General features: G+C 42.1%; 1 long non-coding RNA gene across 1 annotated transcript; it reads right to left on the bottom strand.

Moving 5' to 3' along the window:
- Positions 1-5,717: 5,717 nt before the first annotated feature.
- Positions 5,718-11,072, bottom strand: LOC131826747 (uncharacterized). Its single transcript, XR_009351727.1, has 2 exons — positions 10,793-11,072; positions 5,718-6,972 (listed from the first exon to the last, which is right to left on the bottom strand). It is a non-coding gene; the product is annotated as an uncharacterized LOC131826747 (long non-coding RNA).
- Positions 11,073-18,621: the final 7,549 nt, after the last annotated feature.

The raw sequence follows: 18,621 nt of genomic DNA, 5'->3' as shown, positions 1-18,621 counted from the left end.
ATCACTCAGTGCTCATCACAACAAGTGTGCTCCTTAATCCTCATCACCTATTTAACTCATCCCCCAGCCACCTTCTCTGGTAACCATCAGATTGTTCTCTAATTAAGTTTCTTGCTTGGGCGCCTGGGTGGCTCAGTGGGTTAAGCCGCTGCCTTCGGCTCAGGTCATGATCTCAGGGTCCTGGGATCGAGTCCCGCATCAGGCTCTCTGCTCAGCGGGGAGCCTGCTTCCTCCTCTCTCTCTCTGCCTGCCTCTCTGCCTACTTGTGATTTCTCTCTGTCAAATAAATAAATAAAATCTTTTTAAAAAAAAAAAGTTTCTTGCTTTGTCTCAAAAGAATTTTTTTTTTCCTATGATGAAAACTTTTAAGATTTACTCTGTTGGCAGTTTTCAAATATACACTATAATATTATTGGTTATAGTCACCATGCTGTATATTGCATCTCCATGACCTATTTATGCTAGAACTTTATACCCTTTACCTGTTTTGCCCATACCCTAACCCCCTCTACCCTAGGAACTTCCATTCTATTCTCTGTATCTATGAGGGTTTTGTTGTTGCTGTTGTTGTTTGTTTTGTTTTCTAGATTTCACATATACGTGAGATCAAATAATATTTTGGTTTCTCTTATTTCACTTAGCATAATACCCTCAAGGATCATCCCTGTTGTCAAACATTGCAAGATTTCATTCTTTTGTATGTCTGACTAGTTTTCTACTCTGTGTGTGTGTATGTGTGTATACACATCTTCTTTATCCATTCATCCATCACATAAATAATGTGCAATGAATATAATATAGCATATATCTTTTCAAATTAGTATTTTTGCTTTCTTTGGATAAGTATTGAGAAGTGAATTTATTGATTGTATGGTAATTCTATCCTTTACTACCTTTAATTTTTTGAGAAGCCTCAATTTTTGAGGAGCTACCAGACTCCATACTGTTTTTCCATAGTGCTTCACCAATTTTCATTCCCACCAAGAGTGTACAAGGGTTCCCTTTTTCCACATCCTTGCCAACACCTGTTATTTTCTCTCTCTCTCTCTCTTTTTAATAATATCCATTCTAGTAGGTGAGAAATAGTATCTCTTTGTGGTTTTGATTTGCATTTCCCTGATTTTTAGTGATGTCAAACATCTTTTTATGTGCCTATTAGCCATCTGTAGGTCTTCTCTGGAAAAATATCTATTCAGATCCTCTGCCCATTTTTTTAACCAATTTTTTTGCTATTGAGTTATATAGTTTTTAAAATATATTTTAGATAATAATGTCTTACTGGATGTATAATTTATAATACTCCCTTCCCATTAAGTAGATCACCTTTTCATTTTGTTGATGGTTTTGTTTGCTGTGCAGATGCTTTTTATGTAGTCCCACTTGTTTATTTTTTGCTTTGATTGCCTTTGCTTTTAGAATCAGTTCTATAAAGTCATCACCAAGACAAAGGTCAAGGAGCTTACTGCCTATGCTTTCTTCTGGGAGCTTTATAGGTTTTCAGGTGTTACATTGGTGTCTTTGAGTTAATTTTTGTGTATAGTCTAAAATTGTAGTCTAGTTATATTCCTTTGCATGTCGCTGTCCAGTTTTCCCAAAACCAAATATTAAAGAGAAGGTCCATTCCCTATTGCTTATTCTTGTTCCTTTGTTGTAAATTAATTGGCCAAATATACATAGTTTTATTTCTGGGCTCTCCACTCTTTTCCGTTGATCTGGGTGTCTGTTTTTGTGTTAATACTGTTGGCAATACCATACTGTTTTGATCACTTTAGCTTTGTAATATAGCTTGAAATCAAGGAGCATAATGCTTCCAGTTGTGTTCTTCTTTCTCAAGATGACTTTGGCTATTTGAAGTCTTTTTTGATTCTGTGCAAATTTTAGGATTATTTGTTCCATTTACATGAAAGATGTCGTTGGGATTTTCATGGGGATTGCACTGTAGATTGGGTGATATGGACATTTTCACAAAATTAATTCTTCAAATCCATGAGCAGCTAATATCCTTATACTTGTGTCTTCTTCATTTTCTTTAATCAATGTCTTATATTCTCTGATGTGCTGGTCTTTTGCCTCTTTGGTAGAATTGATTCCTAGGTATTATTTTTGGTTTTGATTTTGGTTTTGGTTTTATTGTGTTATGTTAGTACCATACAGTACATCATTAGTTTTTGATGTAGTGTTCCATGATTCATTGTTTGTGTATAACACCCAGTGCTCTATGCAATCCATGCCCTCCTTAATACCCATCACCAGGCTCACCACCCATCCCCCCAACCCCCTACCTTCTAAAACTCTCCATTTGTTTCTCAGAGTCCATAGTTTCTCATGGTTGTCTCCCTAGGTATTTTTAAATGCAGTTATAAATGGAATTGTATTCTTAATCTCTCTTTCTGGTTCTTCATTGTTAGTGTATAGAAACACAATAGATTATTGCATGTTGATTTTATACCATATAACTTAACTGAATTCATTTGTTAGTTGTTACAGTATTTTGGTGGAATTTTTAGATTTTCTATATGAAAAAGATACTGTCTGCAAATAGTGGCAGTTTTACTTCTTCCTTACCAATTTGGATGCTTTTCATTTCTTTTTCTTGCCTAATTGCTGTGGCTAGAATTTCCAATACTTTGTTGAATAAAGGTGGTGAGAGTGAGCATCCTTGTCTTGTTTCTAATATTACAGGAAAGGTTTTTAGCTTTTCATAGTAGGATATTAGCTGTGTGCTTAATATATATGGCCTTTATTATGTTGAGGTATGTTTTCTCTATGTACCTTGTTGAGAGTTTTTATCACAAACGAATATTGAATTTTGTCAAATATTTTTTCTGCATCTATTGAGATAATGATTTTTAGCCTTCATTTTGTTAATGTGGTCTATAATATTGATTGATATGTGGACGTTGAACTATTCTTGAATCCCAGGAATAATATCCCATTTGTCATGATGTGTGATTCTTAAACATTATTGTCGAATTCAGTTTGATAATATTTTATTGAAGATTTTTTGCACCTATCATCTATATTCACCAGGGATATTGACCTGTACCTACCTTTTTTTTTTTTTTTTTGTAGTGTTCTACTTTGGGCATCATAGTAATGCTGGCCTTGTAAAATGAATTTGGAAGCATTCCGTCCTTTACAATCTTTTGGAATAGTTTGAGAAGGAGTATTAAATATTCTTTAAATGTTTGGTAGAATTAACCTGTGAAACCATCTGGTTCTGGAAATTTATTTGTTTAGGAGGGTTTTGGTTACTGATTCAATTTCATTACTAGTAACCAGTCATTTAATTTTCTATTTTTTCCTGATTCATCTTGTAAGATTTTAGGTTTCTAAGTATTTATCCATTTCTTCTCCAGTTTGTTGGCATGTAGTTGTTCATAATAGTCTCTTATGATCCTGTATATTTCTGTATGAGTTGCAATTCTCTTTCATTGCTGATTTTGTCGATTTGAACCCCCTCTTTTCTTTATTGGTGAGTGTAGGTAAAATTTGTTGATAAAATCCAAAGAACCAACTCTTAAATCCATTGGTCTTTTTGAACTCTATTTCATTTACTTCTGCTCTAACTTCTAACTTTGGCCTTCATTTCTTATTCTTTTTCTACTTACTTACTTTATGTATAAAGTTAGAATGCTTGAGATTTTTCTTGTTTCTTTTTAAGGTTTATTTTTTTGATGGAGAGAAAGAGAGAACAGGCAGGGGGAGTGCCAGGAGAAGCAGACTCCCTGCTGAGCCCCCATGCAAGCCGCAGTCTCCGGAATTATGACTTGAGCCTAAGGCAGATGCTTAACAGACTGAGCCACCCAGGTGCCCCAGTTTTTCTTGTTTCTTGAGGTAGACCTGTATCACTCTGAACTTTCCTCTCAGCTTTTGCTGCATCTCATAGATTTTGTTAAGTGGTACTTCCATTTTCATTTACTTAAGGTATTTTTGAATTTCTCCTTTGACTTCTTCATTGACGCATTGGCTCTTCAATAACATGTGGTTTAATCTCCCCATATGAAGGATTCTTACAGTTTTTGTCTCATAATTGACTTCTAGTTTGACACCATTGTTGTTGGAAAAAAATGCTTATATGATTTCAATCTTCCAAAATTTATTGAGACTTGTTTTATAGCTTAACAGATGATCCATCTGGAGAAATCTTCCATGTGTACTTGAGAAAAATGTTTATTCTGCTGCTTTTTGATAGAATGTTCCATATCTGTTAGATCAGATGTATGTCTAATTATCATTTAAGGCCAGATTTTTCTTATTGGTTTTCTGTCTGGATAACCTATCCATTGATGTAAGTGGGATATTAATGTCCCCTATTATTGTGCACTGTCAATTTTTCCCTTTATGTCTGCTAATATTTGCTTTTTATATTTTGGTGCTTTTATGTTGGGTTCGTAGATATTTACAAATGGTTATGTCCTCTTACTGGATTGGCCCCTTTATATTGTGTAGTAATCTTTTTTTTTTTTTTGTATTTTATAACAGTCTTTGTTTTAAAGCCTATTTTGTCAAAGTACAGCTACCCCAGTTTTCTTTTTGTTTGTTGTTGTTGGTTTTTTTCATCTTTACCATTTGTGTGGAACATTTTTTCCCATACCTTCACTTTCTTTTCTTTTCTTTTTAACATTTTATTTATTTGACAGAGAAAGAGACAGCTAGAGAGGGAACACAGCAGGGCGAGTGGGAGAGGGAGAGGCAGGCTTCCCGCTGAGCAGAGAGCTCCATACAGGGCTGGATCCCAGGACCTTGGGACCATGACCTAAGCCAACGGCAAACGCTTAATGACTGAGCCATCTGGTGCCCCATACCTTCACTTTCAATCTTGTGTATCCTTACATCTGAAGTGTGTTATTTATAGGAAGCATTTAGGTGGTCATTTTGGTTGTTTTTTTTTTTTTTTTAAGCCATTCAGCCACTCAATGTCTTTTGATTAGAAAATAGTCCATTTGCATTTAAAACAATTATTGATAGCTATGTACTTATTTCCTTTTTGTTCATTGTTTTCTGACTGTTTTGCAATTCCTCTTATTTCCATTTTACTTATCTTCCTTTCTTCCCTGTGGTTTGATGACTTTCTTTAGTGATAAGCTGAAATTCTTATTTTTTTTTAAAGATTTTATTTATTTATTTGACAGACGGAGAGAGATCACAAGTAGGCAGTGTAAAGTTTTTTCCGGCGAGATAAACACAACACCAGGCAAAGTGGGTGCAAGGCAAGATTTATTAAAAACGCTCTCCGGCGAAGTTTCAGGGCTCAGGAGAAGGGGAGCCAGGAAAGTTGCGCAGGGAGGAGGTGGGCACCCTCGGGCGAGGTTCCGCCACTCTGGAAAGCAGAGTAGTGGAAGTCGCACCCAAGGCAGGGAGGAGGGGGCTTTTAAGGTGTCTCGGAGGAAGCTCAGGGGTCTTTTGGAAGTTTCCCTTATTTGGATATCCCGCCTGCTCATCGGGATCCCATTGGTCCACAGGAGCCCGGGGCGGGGGTCTCAGATTCCTGCTTGGGCCTTTGTTCTCCTGTCCGAGCTCAGGTCTTGTGGCGGGAACTTTCGCCATCTTTGGTAGCCCCCTTCCTGCCAGCCCAACATTCCGACCTTTTGCTTAATATAATGGTGTCAGGGGCGTCGACTTGGTTCTGGCTACTTCCTGCTGACAGGGGGCGTCGTCGTAGGGGTAGTCGGAAGTGGGCAGGCGAGAGTAGGGCTGGAGGAGGAGTTGATTGACAGATACTCAGGCAAGTTCTTGTAGGCGACCCTGCAAGTACCGGAAAAGACAGGGAGCAACTGAGATTAGGAGGAGGATTATGCTTACAGGTCCCGCCAGAGGGAGCAGCCAGGTTACCCAGTTGTAGGGGTCCAGGCCCCAGGAGGATGTGTCTCGCCACTGTGCTTGGATCCGATCCCTGAGTTCTTTGATCCTGGAGGTAACTATATGATTGGTTAACAAAGTAACAACATTCTTCATTTAATAATAGGCAGGTCCCCCCTTTTTCGGTGGTCAGAAGGTCTAAGGCCCGTCGGTTCTGTAGAGCTAAGGCTGCCAGGCTGGTGACTTGCGTCTGTAGGGCTGTGAGGGAGTCAGCAACCCGTTCCGTGTCATCATTCAGGGCTTGGGAGAGTTTGTAAGAAAAAGTCTATGGAGGTTCCTATCCCCGCTATTCCAGTTGCCACCCCTGTGGCTATTCCTGCCCCTGTTATGAATGGGAGGTGGGCAGCCCTTCCTCCATGGTGTTGGGGAAATAGGATGGACAGCAGCTGGGATTCAGAGTAGATGGTGGTAGGAGATAGTAGAATGAATATACAGCCCAGGGAGTCATTAGTGGTCAGGCAGCGATAGATTCCCTGAGGGCACAAGAGAAATATTCCCGAGGGAGTACAGTACAGGAGGGAGGAATTAGTGATATGGCAGCTGCGGTGGTAAGGGAGGACACATTAATAATATGTATGTTTCCCCCGATGGGGCCCATATGGACCCTATTATTTGTGGCCCTGAAGTTGGGGAGTGGCCAGTCAATAGGGAGGGGTATCCCTAGGGCAAGGAGTGAGGTAAGGTAGATAGGATAAAAGAGGCGGGGAAATGGCTGGAGGGCTGTGATTTCTAAGAAAGGGCCGGACGTATAGTAATTCAAATGGGCTTAAGCCTGAAGACCCGCGGGGCGTAGCCAGGAGTCTGGTGAGAGCCATAGGCAGAAGTGTAGGCCAGGAAAGACGGGTTTCTAGGGTAGATTTGGTGAGTTGGGCTTTGAGCAGCCTGTTGGCCTTTTCTACCTTACCGATGACTGTGGGTGGTATGGGATGTGAAGTTTCCAGGTTATGTTGAGGCTCTCAGCTACCTGTTGGGTTACACTGGAGATGAAGGCAGGTCCGTTGTCCGACTGGAGGGTCTGGGGCAATCCGAACCTCGGGATGATGCGCTCGATGAGTATTGTAGCCACTACGTCTGCTGTTTCCTGGGCGATGAGGTATGCTTCGATCCAGCCTGTGAATGAATTTTATGGCAGGGCATGGGAGTGAAGTCCAGGTGTCAGTCTTCCCCCGGCTGATGACCTCGGAGCTGTTGGTTAGGCCCTGGTCTGCAGATTCCTTCTTGTGAATTCATGGCAGAACAGGTTTTGCAAGCCCTGTGGACAACTTTGATTACCTTAGATAAGGAAGGATGATAGAACAATGGCTGAAGAAATTAGTGGAGAGCCTATGGGCCACTATGGAGGGATTGGTGGAGGTCAGTAATCAAGGTGTGCACCAGATTGCCTGGCAGGGCAATCCTGTCCTGGATCCACCCCTTATCTGGCAAGGGTTTAGGCAGTAAAGTTGCAGGGTTTAAGCGGGGGGAGGTAGAGAGAGAGAGATGCGGGTTCTCTAGGAATAGCAGATGGAATAGCTGGAGACGGAGTCAGATGGGCCAGGGATCGGTGGCTAAGGAGCTCTGTGAGTCAGCAGAAGAGTAGACCGTGATGGGCTGCCCTAAGGTCATGTTGAGGGCCTTAGAGGGGGGTACTTGATATCCCTTGGCCCCCAGAAAGCTAAGTAGGGTGGAGGTGTCGTCTTGCGAGACCGAGAGGGAAGGGCTACAGAGGAGGAGGTCATCCACATATGTAGTAGAGTACTGGCCTTAAGGACGCACTGCTGTTAAGTCTGTAGGCCTGGCCGAAAATGTGAGGGCTGTCCCTGAACCCCTGGGGTAGAACAGTCCAAGTTAATTGTCCAGAAGCATGCGTGTCAGGATCCTCCCAGGTGAAGGCAAAAAGAAAATAGGAATCAGGGTGCAAGGGGACGGTGAAAAAAGCGTCCTTTAGTTCCAGTACAGTAAAGTCATAGGTGTTTGGGGGAACGCGAGACAGTAGGGTTAGGAACGACTGGGTGGAGGGGGACCACGACCTCGTTGATAAGCCTAAGGTCTTGTACCAGTCGATAAGCCCCTGAGGGCCTGCGTACTGGGAGGATGGGGTGTTACAGGGGGAAATGATGGGGATCAGGAGTCCCTGACGTTAAAGCCGTTCTATGATAGTTTCAGGCCCTGGCGGTGGGCTAAGGAAATAGGGAACTGAGCTTGAGGGAAACTTAGAGTTATCCTTAAGCTGTACTTGAACCGGGGTAAGGTGGGAAGCAATGATGGGTTCTGAGGTGTCCCACACCTGAGGGTCTACAGTAGGTAGGTCATCTGGAGCGGGGGTCGAGGGAGTGGAGAGGTGTAGGATGAGACGGGTTGAGGTGGATAGAGGGGAGGAAGGGGAGAGGCAGATAGTTGCCCTTAGTTTCTGGAGAATGTCCCTACCCAGTAGAGGGACCAGGCAGGAAGGAATCATAGGAACGAGTGGGGGAAGGGAAACCCATCCAGGCTACAGGTAAGGGGAAGGGTCACCCTAGGATTGGAGGAGGCCCCATCGATCCCCATAACAGTAATTGGTGAGGTTCGAGTAAGTCCCGAGTAGGAAGGCAGAACAGAGTAGGTAGCCCCCGTGTCCAGCAAAAAAGAGATGGACTTACCCGCTACCTGGAGCATAACCCTGGGCTCGGCCTGGGTGAGAGGGGTGGCTGAGTCTGGGCTTCGTCAGTCATCCTCCAATCCAAGCAGTTGAAAGACCAGACTTACTATCTCGGGGGGTCCCCCACGTTGAGGCGCCGAAGATACCCCGAGGTTAGGGCAGTCGGATTTCCAGTGGCCCATCAAATGGCATTGAGGGCAAGGCCGAGTTGGCGGCTTTGGATTGGGGCACTGGCGAGCCCAATGTCCCTCGGCCCTGCATTTGAAACAGGCCCCCCGACGGGGTGCGATTGGTTTCCCCTCTCTGCTGGCTCCCAGAGCCGGCCGGCCGCAGGGCTGCTACCAAGGCTTGGGTCTGTAACTGAACCTTTTGCTGGAGTCTGGCTTGTCGTTTAAGCTCAGCCGCCTCCTCACGGGAATTAAAGACCTTAAATGCCATTTTCACCAAGTCAGAAATGGGGGTCTGAGGGTCCTCCTCAGCCTTCTTTAACTTTCTCTGTATATCCGGTGCCGATTGAGAGATAAAATGAGTAGCCAGTACCGTGGCCCCCACAGGAGAGGCAGGGTCCAAGCGAATGTACTGGGTTAAAGGTTAGGTCAACTGGTTAAGAAACATGGTGGGGTTGTCATAGGGGCCTGGACAATATCCCTAATCTTGTCGTAATTAACGGCCTTATTAGAGGCTGCCCTCATGCCGGCTATGAGACACTGGACCATGCGGTCGCGGCGCCAGTGGCTATCTTGGCCATCCTGATAATCCCAACCTGGTTCTACAGCTGGGACCGCCTGGGCTCCAGCATCAGTGAGCTGGACCTGATCCGCGTGCTCCTGAGCAGCAGCCTGGATGCGTTCCCTCTCCTCTATGGTGAGGGTGGTGGTCTGGACCACATGTAAATCATGCCAGGTGAGGTCATAGGCTTGGGCCAGATACTGGAATTCTTTAATGTAGTTATCAGAACTGGCCGAAAAGGAGCCCAAACGTTTCTCAATTTGGGAAAGGTCCTGTAGAGAGAAGGGCGCATGAACTCAAACTTCCTCAGCTCCAGCAACCTCCCTTGGGGGTCAGACTAACTCAGCGGGGGGCTTTCGAGCCCTAGTGCGGCTGGAGCCACACAGACACATTCACGCAGTCAGGCACTCTTCAGATTCAAACAGATTGGACACCCTCCCCTTTGGGTATCCCTGGCTAATGGGAGGTGATCAGTCTCCCCTTCCATTCTTTACGAAAGCATCTAGCTCAAACAGTAGCCCTGCGGCTGTTACAACAGAATTCAATTAAGCACAAAAGGTGTTTACCAACAGATTTCAAAAGCGTAAACCTAGTTCTGGCGACCAGCGCTCGGGTATTTTATCCCATTCTGTTAAAGGTTACCAAAGACTTTGAATGCTACCTTAAGAATGACCCATTAAAACTCTGAGACACAAGTAACCAGCAGTTCTAGTCATCTCTTTGCTAGCAGATTTTAACAAATAACAAGAGCCTATTTGACCTTCAGTAAACTTTGATTGGAGTTTCCCGTTTACTGCGGATAAATTTGTCAGGAGTTCGGATAGGAGTGGGGAGGGGGAGAAGGAGGGGTAGACGAGAGCGCTGGTTCAGAAATCCTGAATTTAAGGGACCTTGGGGTGAAGGATCGCGGTAAAGAGGAGGAGGAGGAGGAACCAGAGGCCCTCTTGTCAGTGGATGGGTGAAGCTCTCCGGGGGTTCAGAGAGAGGAGATGGGGAGGAGAGGTCAGAGTCTTTGGGAGCAGTGGGTGGCAGGGTAGGGGGAGGGGAGCGGGCCAAGAGGACCTGTGAGGTGGAGCAGTGAGAGCAGAGGAAGGGGCGAGAGTGCAGAGTCCAGAAAGCTGGACATAAGGGACCTTGGCCCATCTGCCTTGGTGCCTGCCGAGGTTATTTAGGTCCATGAAAGTCTGATAGTTAAACGTGCCTTCCGGAGGCCATTGGGACTGATTGTCTAATCGGTATTGCGGCCAAGCGACAGTACAGTAACGTCGTTTTCGCAGGTCCTGGTCCAGTTCCAGGGTTTTAAGATTGGCCAGCAGGCCTAAAACACCCCCGGGATGTTTTAGGGTCGAATTTGGATTGGGAGGTCCTCACGATTCGTTGCCGGGCAACCCGAGGGCTGGAGGAAGGCGTCCCCTCGTCCACCACTGGGTTGCAGAAAAACTGTGTTGACTGCCGTAGAGGTTAGGACGTCTCCCAGCCTCTCGGAGTCACGGAGGTCACCTGGTGACCGGCGGGGTCCACCCTGACGCGGCCGCGATTAGGGCAGGGCTTTCCGGAAGGAGGCGCGGAATCGGGGAAACTCACCACAGCTTCGGAAGTGGCGTTCGGAAAGGCAGGTCCGGTTCAGCCAGGGAAAGGAGAGAGCCTCCCCACTGTGTGGGGGCTCAATCTCCTTCCCGGGTTTCGGCACCAAATGTAAAGTTTTTTCCGGCGAGATAAACACAACACCAGGCAAAGTGGGTGCAAGGCAAGATTTATTAAAAACGCTCTCCGGCGAAGTTTCAGGGCTCAGGAGAAGGGGAGCCAGGAAAGTTGCGCAGGGAGGAGGTGGGCACCCTCGGGCGAGGTTCCGCCACTCTGGAAAGCAGAGTAGTGGAAGTCGCACCCAAGGCAGGGAGGAGGGGGCTTTTAAGGTGTCTCGGAGGAAGCTCAGGGGTCTTTTGGAAGTTTCCCTTATTTGGATATCCCGCCTGCTCATCGGGATCCCATTGGTCCACAGGAGCCCGGGGCGGGGGTCTCAGATTCCTGCTTGGGCCTTTGTTCTCCTGTCCGAGCTCAGGTCTTGTGGCGGGAACTTTCGCCATCTTTGGTAGCCCCCTTCCTGCCAGCCCAACAGGCAGAGCAGCAGGCAGAGAGAGAGGGAGAAAGCAGGCTCCCCGCTGAGCAGAAAGCCCGATGTGGGTCTCAGTTCTAGATCACGACCTGGGTTGAAGGCACAGGCTTAACCCACTGTGCCACCCAGGTGCCCCTTAAATTCTTTTCTTATTATCTTTTGTGTATCTATTATAGGTTTTTGCTTTGCGGCTACCATAAGGCTCACATATAACAGCCTTTAATGTTTAAGTCTATTTTAAGTTGATAGCAACTTAAATTTGAACACATTCTAAGACTCTACATTTTCACTCTCCTCCTCCCATGTTTTATGCTTGATGTCACATATTACATCTTTTTTTATTTTGTGTCTACTTTAACTGATTGTATTAATTATTTTTACTGCCTTTGTCTTTTATTTATTTATTTATTCATTTATTTAAAAGATTTTACTTATTTATTTGACAGACAGAGATCACAAGTTGGCAGAGAGGCAGGCAGAGAGAGAGAGAGAGAGGGAGAAGCTCTCTGCTGAGCAGGGAGCCCATTGTGGAGCTTGATCCCAGGCCCTGGGATCATGACCTGGCCGAAGGCAGAGGCTTTAACCCACTGAGCCACCCAGGCGCCCCTGTCTTTGTCTTTTAACCTTCACATTAGCTTTATAAGTGATTAACCCATACCTTTACTATATATTTACCTTTATCCCTGACATTTATACTTCCATATCTTTTCTTGTTACTAATTAATGCTATTTCTTTTCAGCTTACACAAGTCCCTTTGACATTTCTGGTAAGTCTAGTTTAGTGGTGATAAATTCCCTTGGCTTTTACATGTGTGGAAAACTTAATTTCTTCTTCTAATCTGAAAGATAATCTTTCTGGGCAGAAGGGTCTTCATTCTAGCACTTTGAATGAATTGTGCCACTCTCTTCTGGTAGGCAAAGTTTCCATTGAAGAATCCACTGGAAATCTTATCAGGGTTCTCTTGTATGTAAAAAGTTGTTTTTCTCTTGCTGCTTTTAAGATTCTCTTTAACTTTCAACTCTTCCATTACGGTATGTTTTGCTGTAAATCTCTTTGGATTCATCTCATCTCATTCAAGGATTCCTGGATGTGGATGTCTTTTTCCTTCCCCAATTCAGGCAAGTTTTCAGGCATTATTTTTTAAGTAAGTTCTCTGGCCTCTTCTGTCTTTTCCTTCTGGGACCTCTATAATGTGAATGTTATTCTACTCTAGGTCCCTTAAGCTGTCTTTACTTTTCATATTCTTTTTTCTCTTTGCTGTTCTCTTTGGGTGAGTTCCACTGCCCTCTCTTCTAGATCGCTGATTCTTTCCTCTGCTTCATCTAGTCTTCTGTTGAAATTCTCTAGTGTATTTTGGTGTTCAATTATTGTCTTCTTCAAGCACTGTGACTTCTTTGTAATGTAAGAAAGTATTCTTACATTTTCTGTCTCTTTGAAGTTCTCATCTATTCTTCTCATGAATTTGGTGAGCATGTTTTTGACCAGGTTTTCTCCCTAATTTTTATCTTGTTCTATATTTGGAACATATTCCTCTCTTTCCTCCTTCTGCTTGCCTCTGTTTCTCTGTATGAAGTGAAACAGCTATGTCTCCCAGTCATAAAGGAGGGGTCTTGTATAGGAGATGGACCTTATCTTTCAACTTTGCCCTAACCTTGGTTTTCTTGCAAATCTTTGTAATTTTCTAAGGTCTGATTTATTCTTGATTGTTCCCAGTTGTTGAGGGTGTGCCAAGATTTGTCAGTGTTCCAAAGGGAAAGATTTCAGTTAGCAGCTAGTTTTAGGCTGTTTGGAAGCTAGTTTTAGGCTGATTGGAAGCATCCAGTAGCTTTTAAACTATGCAAATATATATAATCTTATGGCACTGCAATCAGAAAACCTGCTGGTCTCCAAACCAGACAATCTTTTGGTATCTCCTCGGTGACAGTTGGAAAAATTAGGGCTTCAAATGAGTGTATAAGATCTTTTTTGGGAGAGACAAGCAAGCTGAATTGAGGCCAAGGGAGAATGCAAAGATAGCCTACATTCTTTAAGAGGAGTTCTTTAAGAGGGTGTTTTGGTCTACTATCTATCTAGTGCTTTGGGTTTGGCGGCCTAAGAAATTTGTCTGATTGTAACAGTCATGTTACAATCATACTCAGTAATGCAAGCCCCTTTGGCCTCCAATGCAAGGCAATCTAGGAGCATCCTCTGTGTGTACTGTGTGCGTATGCTGGCTTTTGCATAGCTATGGGAGAGCACAGGGCTGTGGTGTGCCTATGTTGCACCTACTGGCTTTCACAGGGCCATAGGGGAGCATAAGGCAAAGGAATATCTGCTGGCTTTACCAATACGGCAGGAGAGCACAAAGCAGAAGTATGTCTGCCTGCATTATTCAGGTAGAGGGAGAGCATGAAAATAGTATGTAGCCTCCATCTCCAGAGACTCTGAATAGGCGCCTGATGTTTTAAGATAAGCAAATAATATCCTTCATGTACTGTGTAGGCACTTTTCAAACTTCTGCCTTTGTGTTGGTCCTGGGACAAATGAGTCCTATCTCAGTCCTAGCCCCTTGGGTCTTCAGATATGAGCCTTGTTGCTTTCAAAGCTAGACATAATGGGGACTGGCCATTTCATTGCAGGTCACAGGGGTTGGAGTGTCTGATATGAGGCACAAACCTCACATTCTTATGGAAAAGCCCTGGATCTGTGCAATCCCCTCCAGTTGCAGGTCACTGTGCTGGTGCTGGGTTTTTGTTGAGAAGGCATCTCCACTTCTTGTACCCATCCAGATGTTGCTCTTTTACACCCAGATGTTGCTCCTTCACAACAGCTAGTTTTCAGATCTTTTTATGAGGGAGTTATTTCATCTGTACGTGTAGATTTAGGGTGTCTGTGGGAGGAGGGGAGTTCAGGATCTCCCTATACTGTCATATTGGATTGCTCCCCTCCCCCAACAATTTTTTAAAAGAAGAAAAAAATTGGACGAATCATAATACCCACCAGTCTTAATATAAAGTTGTGAAAACTGAGACACTTGTATTAACAAAGGAATAGACATATAGATAACAGGAGAAAATGAAAGTCCAGATGTTGACTCATAAAAATAGATTTTTGACAAAGGTGCAAAGGCAATTCAGTGTAAAAGGATAGTCTTTTCAAGAAATAATGTTGAAACAATTAAACACTCATATGTGGAGAGAAAGCCTTAGTCTAAAAGTCATACTTTGTGCAAAAATGAACTCAAAATATAGTATGGATCTAAATATAAAGTGTAAACTATAAAACTTTCATAGGATAGGATAAAATCCTATAGAATTTTAGAATAAATCTTCATGAGTTGGGGATAGGCCAAAGTTCTTAGACATGACATCAAATCCAAGATTCAGGAGCGCCTGGGTAGCTCAGTGGGCTAAGCCTCTGCCTTCGGATCAGTCATGGTCTCAGGGTCCTGAGATCGAGCCCCACATCAGGCTCTCTGCTCGGTGGGGAGCCTTCTTCCCTCTCCCCCTCTCCCTGCCTCTGCCTACTTGTGTGTATTCTTTCTCTCTCTCTGTCAAACAAAGAAATAAAACCTTCAAAACCATGATTCATAAGAGAAAAAATTTGATAAATTAGATTGCACAGAATTTAAACTTTTGCTCTGTGAAAGACACTTAAGAGAATAAAAAAGTAAGCTACAAAATAAGAAAATATTTGAAATCATATACCTGATAATTTACATTCAGAATACAAATTTTAAAAATTCTTTTTTTTTTTTTTTTAAAGATTTTATTTATTTATTTGACAGAGAAAGATCACAAGTAGGCAGAGAGGCAGGCAGAGAGAGAGAGAGAGGAGGAAGCAGGCTCCCCGCTGAGCAGAGAGCCCGATGTGGGACTCGATCCCAGTACCCTGAGATCATGACCCGAGCCGAAGGCAGCGGCTTAACCCACTGAGCCACCCAGGCGCCCCCAAATTTTAAAAATTCTTAAAACTCATTTAAAAAAAAAAACCATCTAATTTTAAAAGTGATAAAAAACTTGGACATTTCACTAAAGATATACAGTGGCAAGTAAACATGGGAAAAGATGTTTATCTCATTAACCATTAAGGAAATGTGAATTAAAACTAGAATGAGATATTATTATACATATATTAGAGTGACCAAAATAAAAAGCTGATAATATCAAGTGCCAGAGAGAATGCAGAATAATTTAAACCCACACTGCTGGCAGAAATGCAAAATGGTACAGAAATTCCTAGGAAACAGTTTGGTAGTTTCTTACAAAGTTAAACACTTAGCATGTGGCTCAGCAATCCTACTCCCAGATATTTACACTAGGGAAATTAAAAGTTATGTTCACACAAAAACCTGTACACATGTTTATGGAAATTCTATTCATATTCACTGAAAATTGAAAACAACTCCTGGATTTCATTGAATTAATGGATAAACATGGTACATCTATACAATGAAAAAGACCTCTGCAATACAAAAGAACAAATTATTAATACATGCAAGAACTTCGATGGATCTCACAGACATTATGCTAAGTGAAAGAAGGCAGTTTCAAAAAGTTTCATACTGTATTATACATTTCTGTGACATTCTCAAAAAGGCAACATTATAGGGACCAAAAAAAAAAAAAAAAGCAGTGGTTATCAGCTGTTTTATGTAGAGGTAGGAGATGTCTATAAAAAGATAGGGAGAGGGAGAATTTTTAGGGGAAGTGGAAGAAACGTTTTGTATCCTAATTTTGGTTGTGGTTACATGAATCTATACATACATGTGTTTAAATTCATATAATTCTTAAGAAGAAGTCAATTTTTCTTTTCTATAATTTCTAAAACCCTCTACTTCTAACACCACCAAATATGAACTTTACTTTTATGAGGCTGAATTAAGATCCCACTGGATATAAGATAGAGATGACTAATTCTGGAGAATTAGATAAGTAGAATTTAGGTAATGGAAAGAAGCATAGCTTTGCTATATCAAGCAGTAGAAAAATGTAAGTGATATTCGGGAAGGTCTGGCTAATAAAGAGGCTCTATCATATAGATATGCCATGAATGGAATTTTCTGAATCATTACACATGACTCTGCTCACATATAAGCAAGCAAGACTCAAGTGCATAAATAATTCCACTGCAATAAGTTACTTTTTTTGGAATTCTCATGAACACTTACATACTTTCAAATCTTTTTAGTGATTCACTATTGTTTTAACATGAGTTACTGCAATTTCCTAACACTCCACTCATACATAATTCCAAGGGAATCCCTTATATACCTGAAGACATCAACATTGTTTTCTTTTGTAAATATCACCACTGAAATGTAGCTAAGACTTTTAATTTTTGAAATATTTAAGAAAAATATGAATTTATTATAGGCTTGATAACAATTTCTTAATCTTGTGTATAAATACATATCCTCCATGGCTGGAAAACTGGATTATAATTTGTTTTCATTTGCAGTTTTTAGAGTTGTCAGTTCCAATTATATTAATTTAAAGTTATTTTTTGAGACTAGTTAAATAAACTAAGGTACATCCATTTAATGGCATGTTATAGTCATAGTAAAAAATAATGTACTGATATGAAATGATCTACTAGGTATAAAATCTCTATTAAGTATAAAAATAGTGAACTTTAGAATAGTAGGCAGTTTATTTGTGAAAAAATGCAGCAAGGTTTATACACAAACATACACATGTAGGTAGTTAGTCTAAGTAAGTATATTTTTAGAAGAATACAGAAGTGGGAGTTCAAGGTGTTCAGGGTGAGAAGAGGGGACATTATTGGTGACCATTTTATATCTTGAATCCTGTGAATGCATTACCTATTATAAAAATCAATTAAAATAAAAATCATCCCCCTTGCCTTCAAAACAAAGTATCTATGTGTTTAAAAAAAAAAAAAAAAGTAATTTGCCCGGAAAAAAGAAGAAATGATAATTCAGTTTCCTTTTTGGTCCCCCATAGTCTCACTCAGTAGAAATGCATTGAAGAATAAGTTTCTAATTGTACATGTTTGATGCAATTTTTGTTTTCCTCACACAAAAACTCTGAAGTATGTAGGATCCTTGGAATACCCTAATATCTTGCTATTCAAAGTATTGTTTAAGGACCAGTAGCACTGGGAACTGGCTAGAAAAGCAGAATCCTTGTGCACTATTGCCATCCTACCGAATCAGAATCAGGACTTTAACAAAAATTTCCCCAAGGAAACTTATGTGTACCTTCAGATGTAAGAAGTACTGCTCCAGAAGGCAGGTGGAGTTGCATGGAGACAGTGTCAACAGCCCTAGGATAGGTAAATCAGTGGTCTATCAGGGTTATGAGAGAAAGGTCACTGAACAGGCTCTGGTGAAGGTTGTTGATGAACCAAAGAGAAACTTAGAAAGATCCTAGAACTGTGACAAATCACTAAATTCTACTCCAGTAACCCATATGAACTAGAATATAAAAGTTGAAAGAAAGAAAGAGAGGAAGGAAGAGGAAGGGAGGGAGGGAGGGAGGGAGGAAGAAAGAAAGAAAGAAAAAGAAAGGAAGGAGGAAAAAAGAAAGAAAGATCCCAGAACCTAAGGTCAAAAGGGAATCCTAGCTCCTGTGTGTAAATTAAAATGCAATTTATTTCCTATTTCATCTGTTAACAGCCCAACAATGCGGACAAAATCATCAGTGGAAGCCCTCCCTGTCCCCAAGATACATCCATTAGTTGTTTTAAAAGCCAAACCAAAATAAACTAAAACTCCTAGTAAGATTCATCAAGTCTTCCCACTTTTGGCCTTTCCCATTCTTACCACCATTTAGCCAATAGCAACAGGGATTTTTCTTTGGAAATAGAAGTCAATTTTTATCACTCCTACATTCAAACACTTTCCAGTGGCTCTCCTTTTTACTCAGAGCAGGAGTCAGAGTTCCCACACCGCAAGGATCTATGGAATGCACCTACCCCCAGTCACTCAACTAAGCTCTCCTGGGCTTGCTCAGCCCAGCCACACTGACCTCCTTGTTATTTCCTGAACTTGTCAAGTGTTTTCTGCTTCTAGATCTTTACTCTTGTTCCCTCTTCCTAGGATCCTCTTTTTTCAGATAATCTATGGCTCACTTCTGTCAGGTCTCTGCTCAAGAGTCTTCTGGTAAGTGAGGCCTTCCCTGACACATTACATAAAATAGCCACTCCCCACTCCTCTATCTCCCTCACTCTGTTTTATTTTTTCCCATAGCACTGACTGCCATTTCTCATACACTTATTTGTTGTCTTGTTTTTTTTTCCTCTCTAGAATAGAAGCTCCTCAAAGGCTAGAACTTTAACTATTGCTAAATCTCCAGT

The sequence above is a fragment of the Mustela lutreola genome, chromosome 3, assembly GCF_030435805.1.
Source record: "Mustela lutreola isolate mMusLut2 chromosome 3, mMusLut2.pri, whole genome shotgun sequence".
NCBI lineage: Eukaryota > Metazoa > Chordata > Mammalia > Carnivora > Mustelidae > Mustela > Mustela lutreola.
Note: the sequence above shows the minus strand (reverse complement) of the source record. Positions and strands in the feature narration are given on the sequence as shown.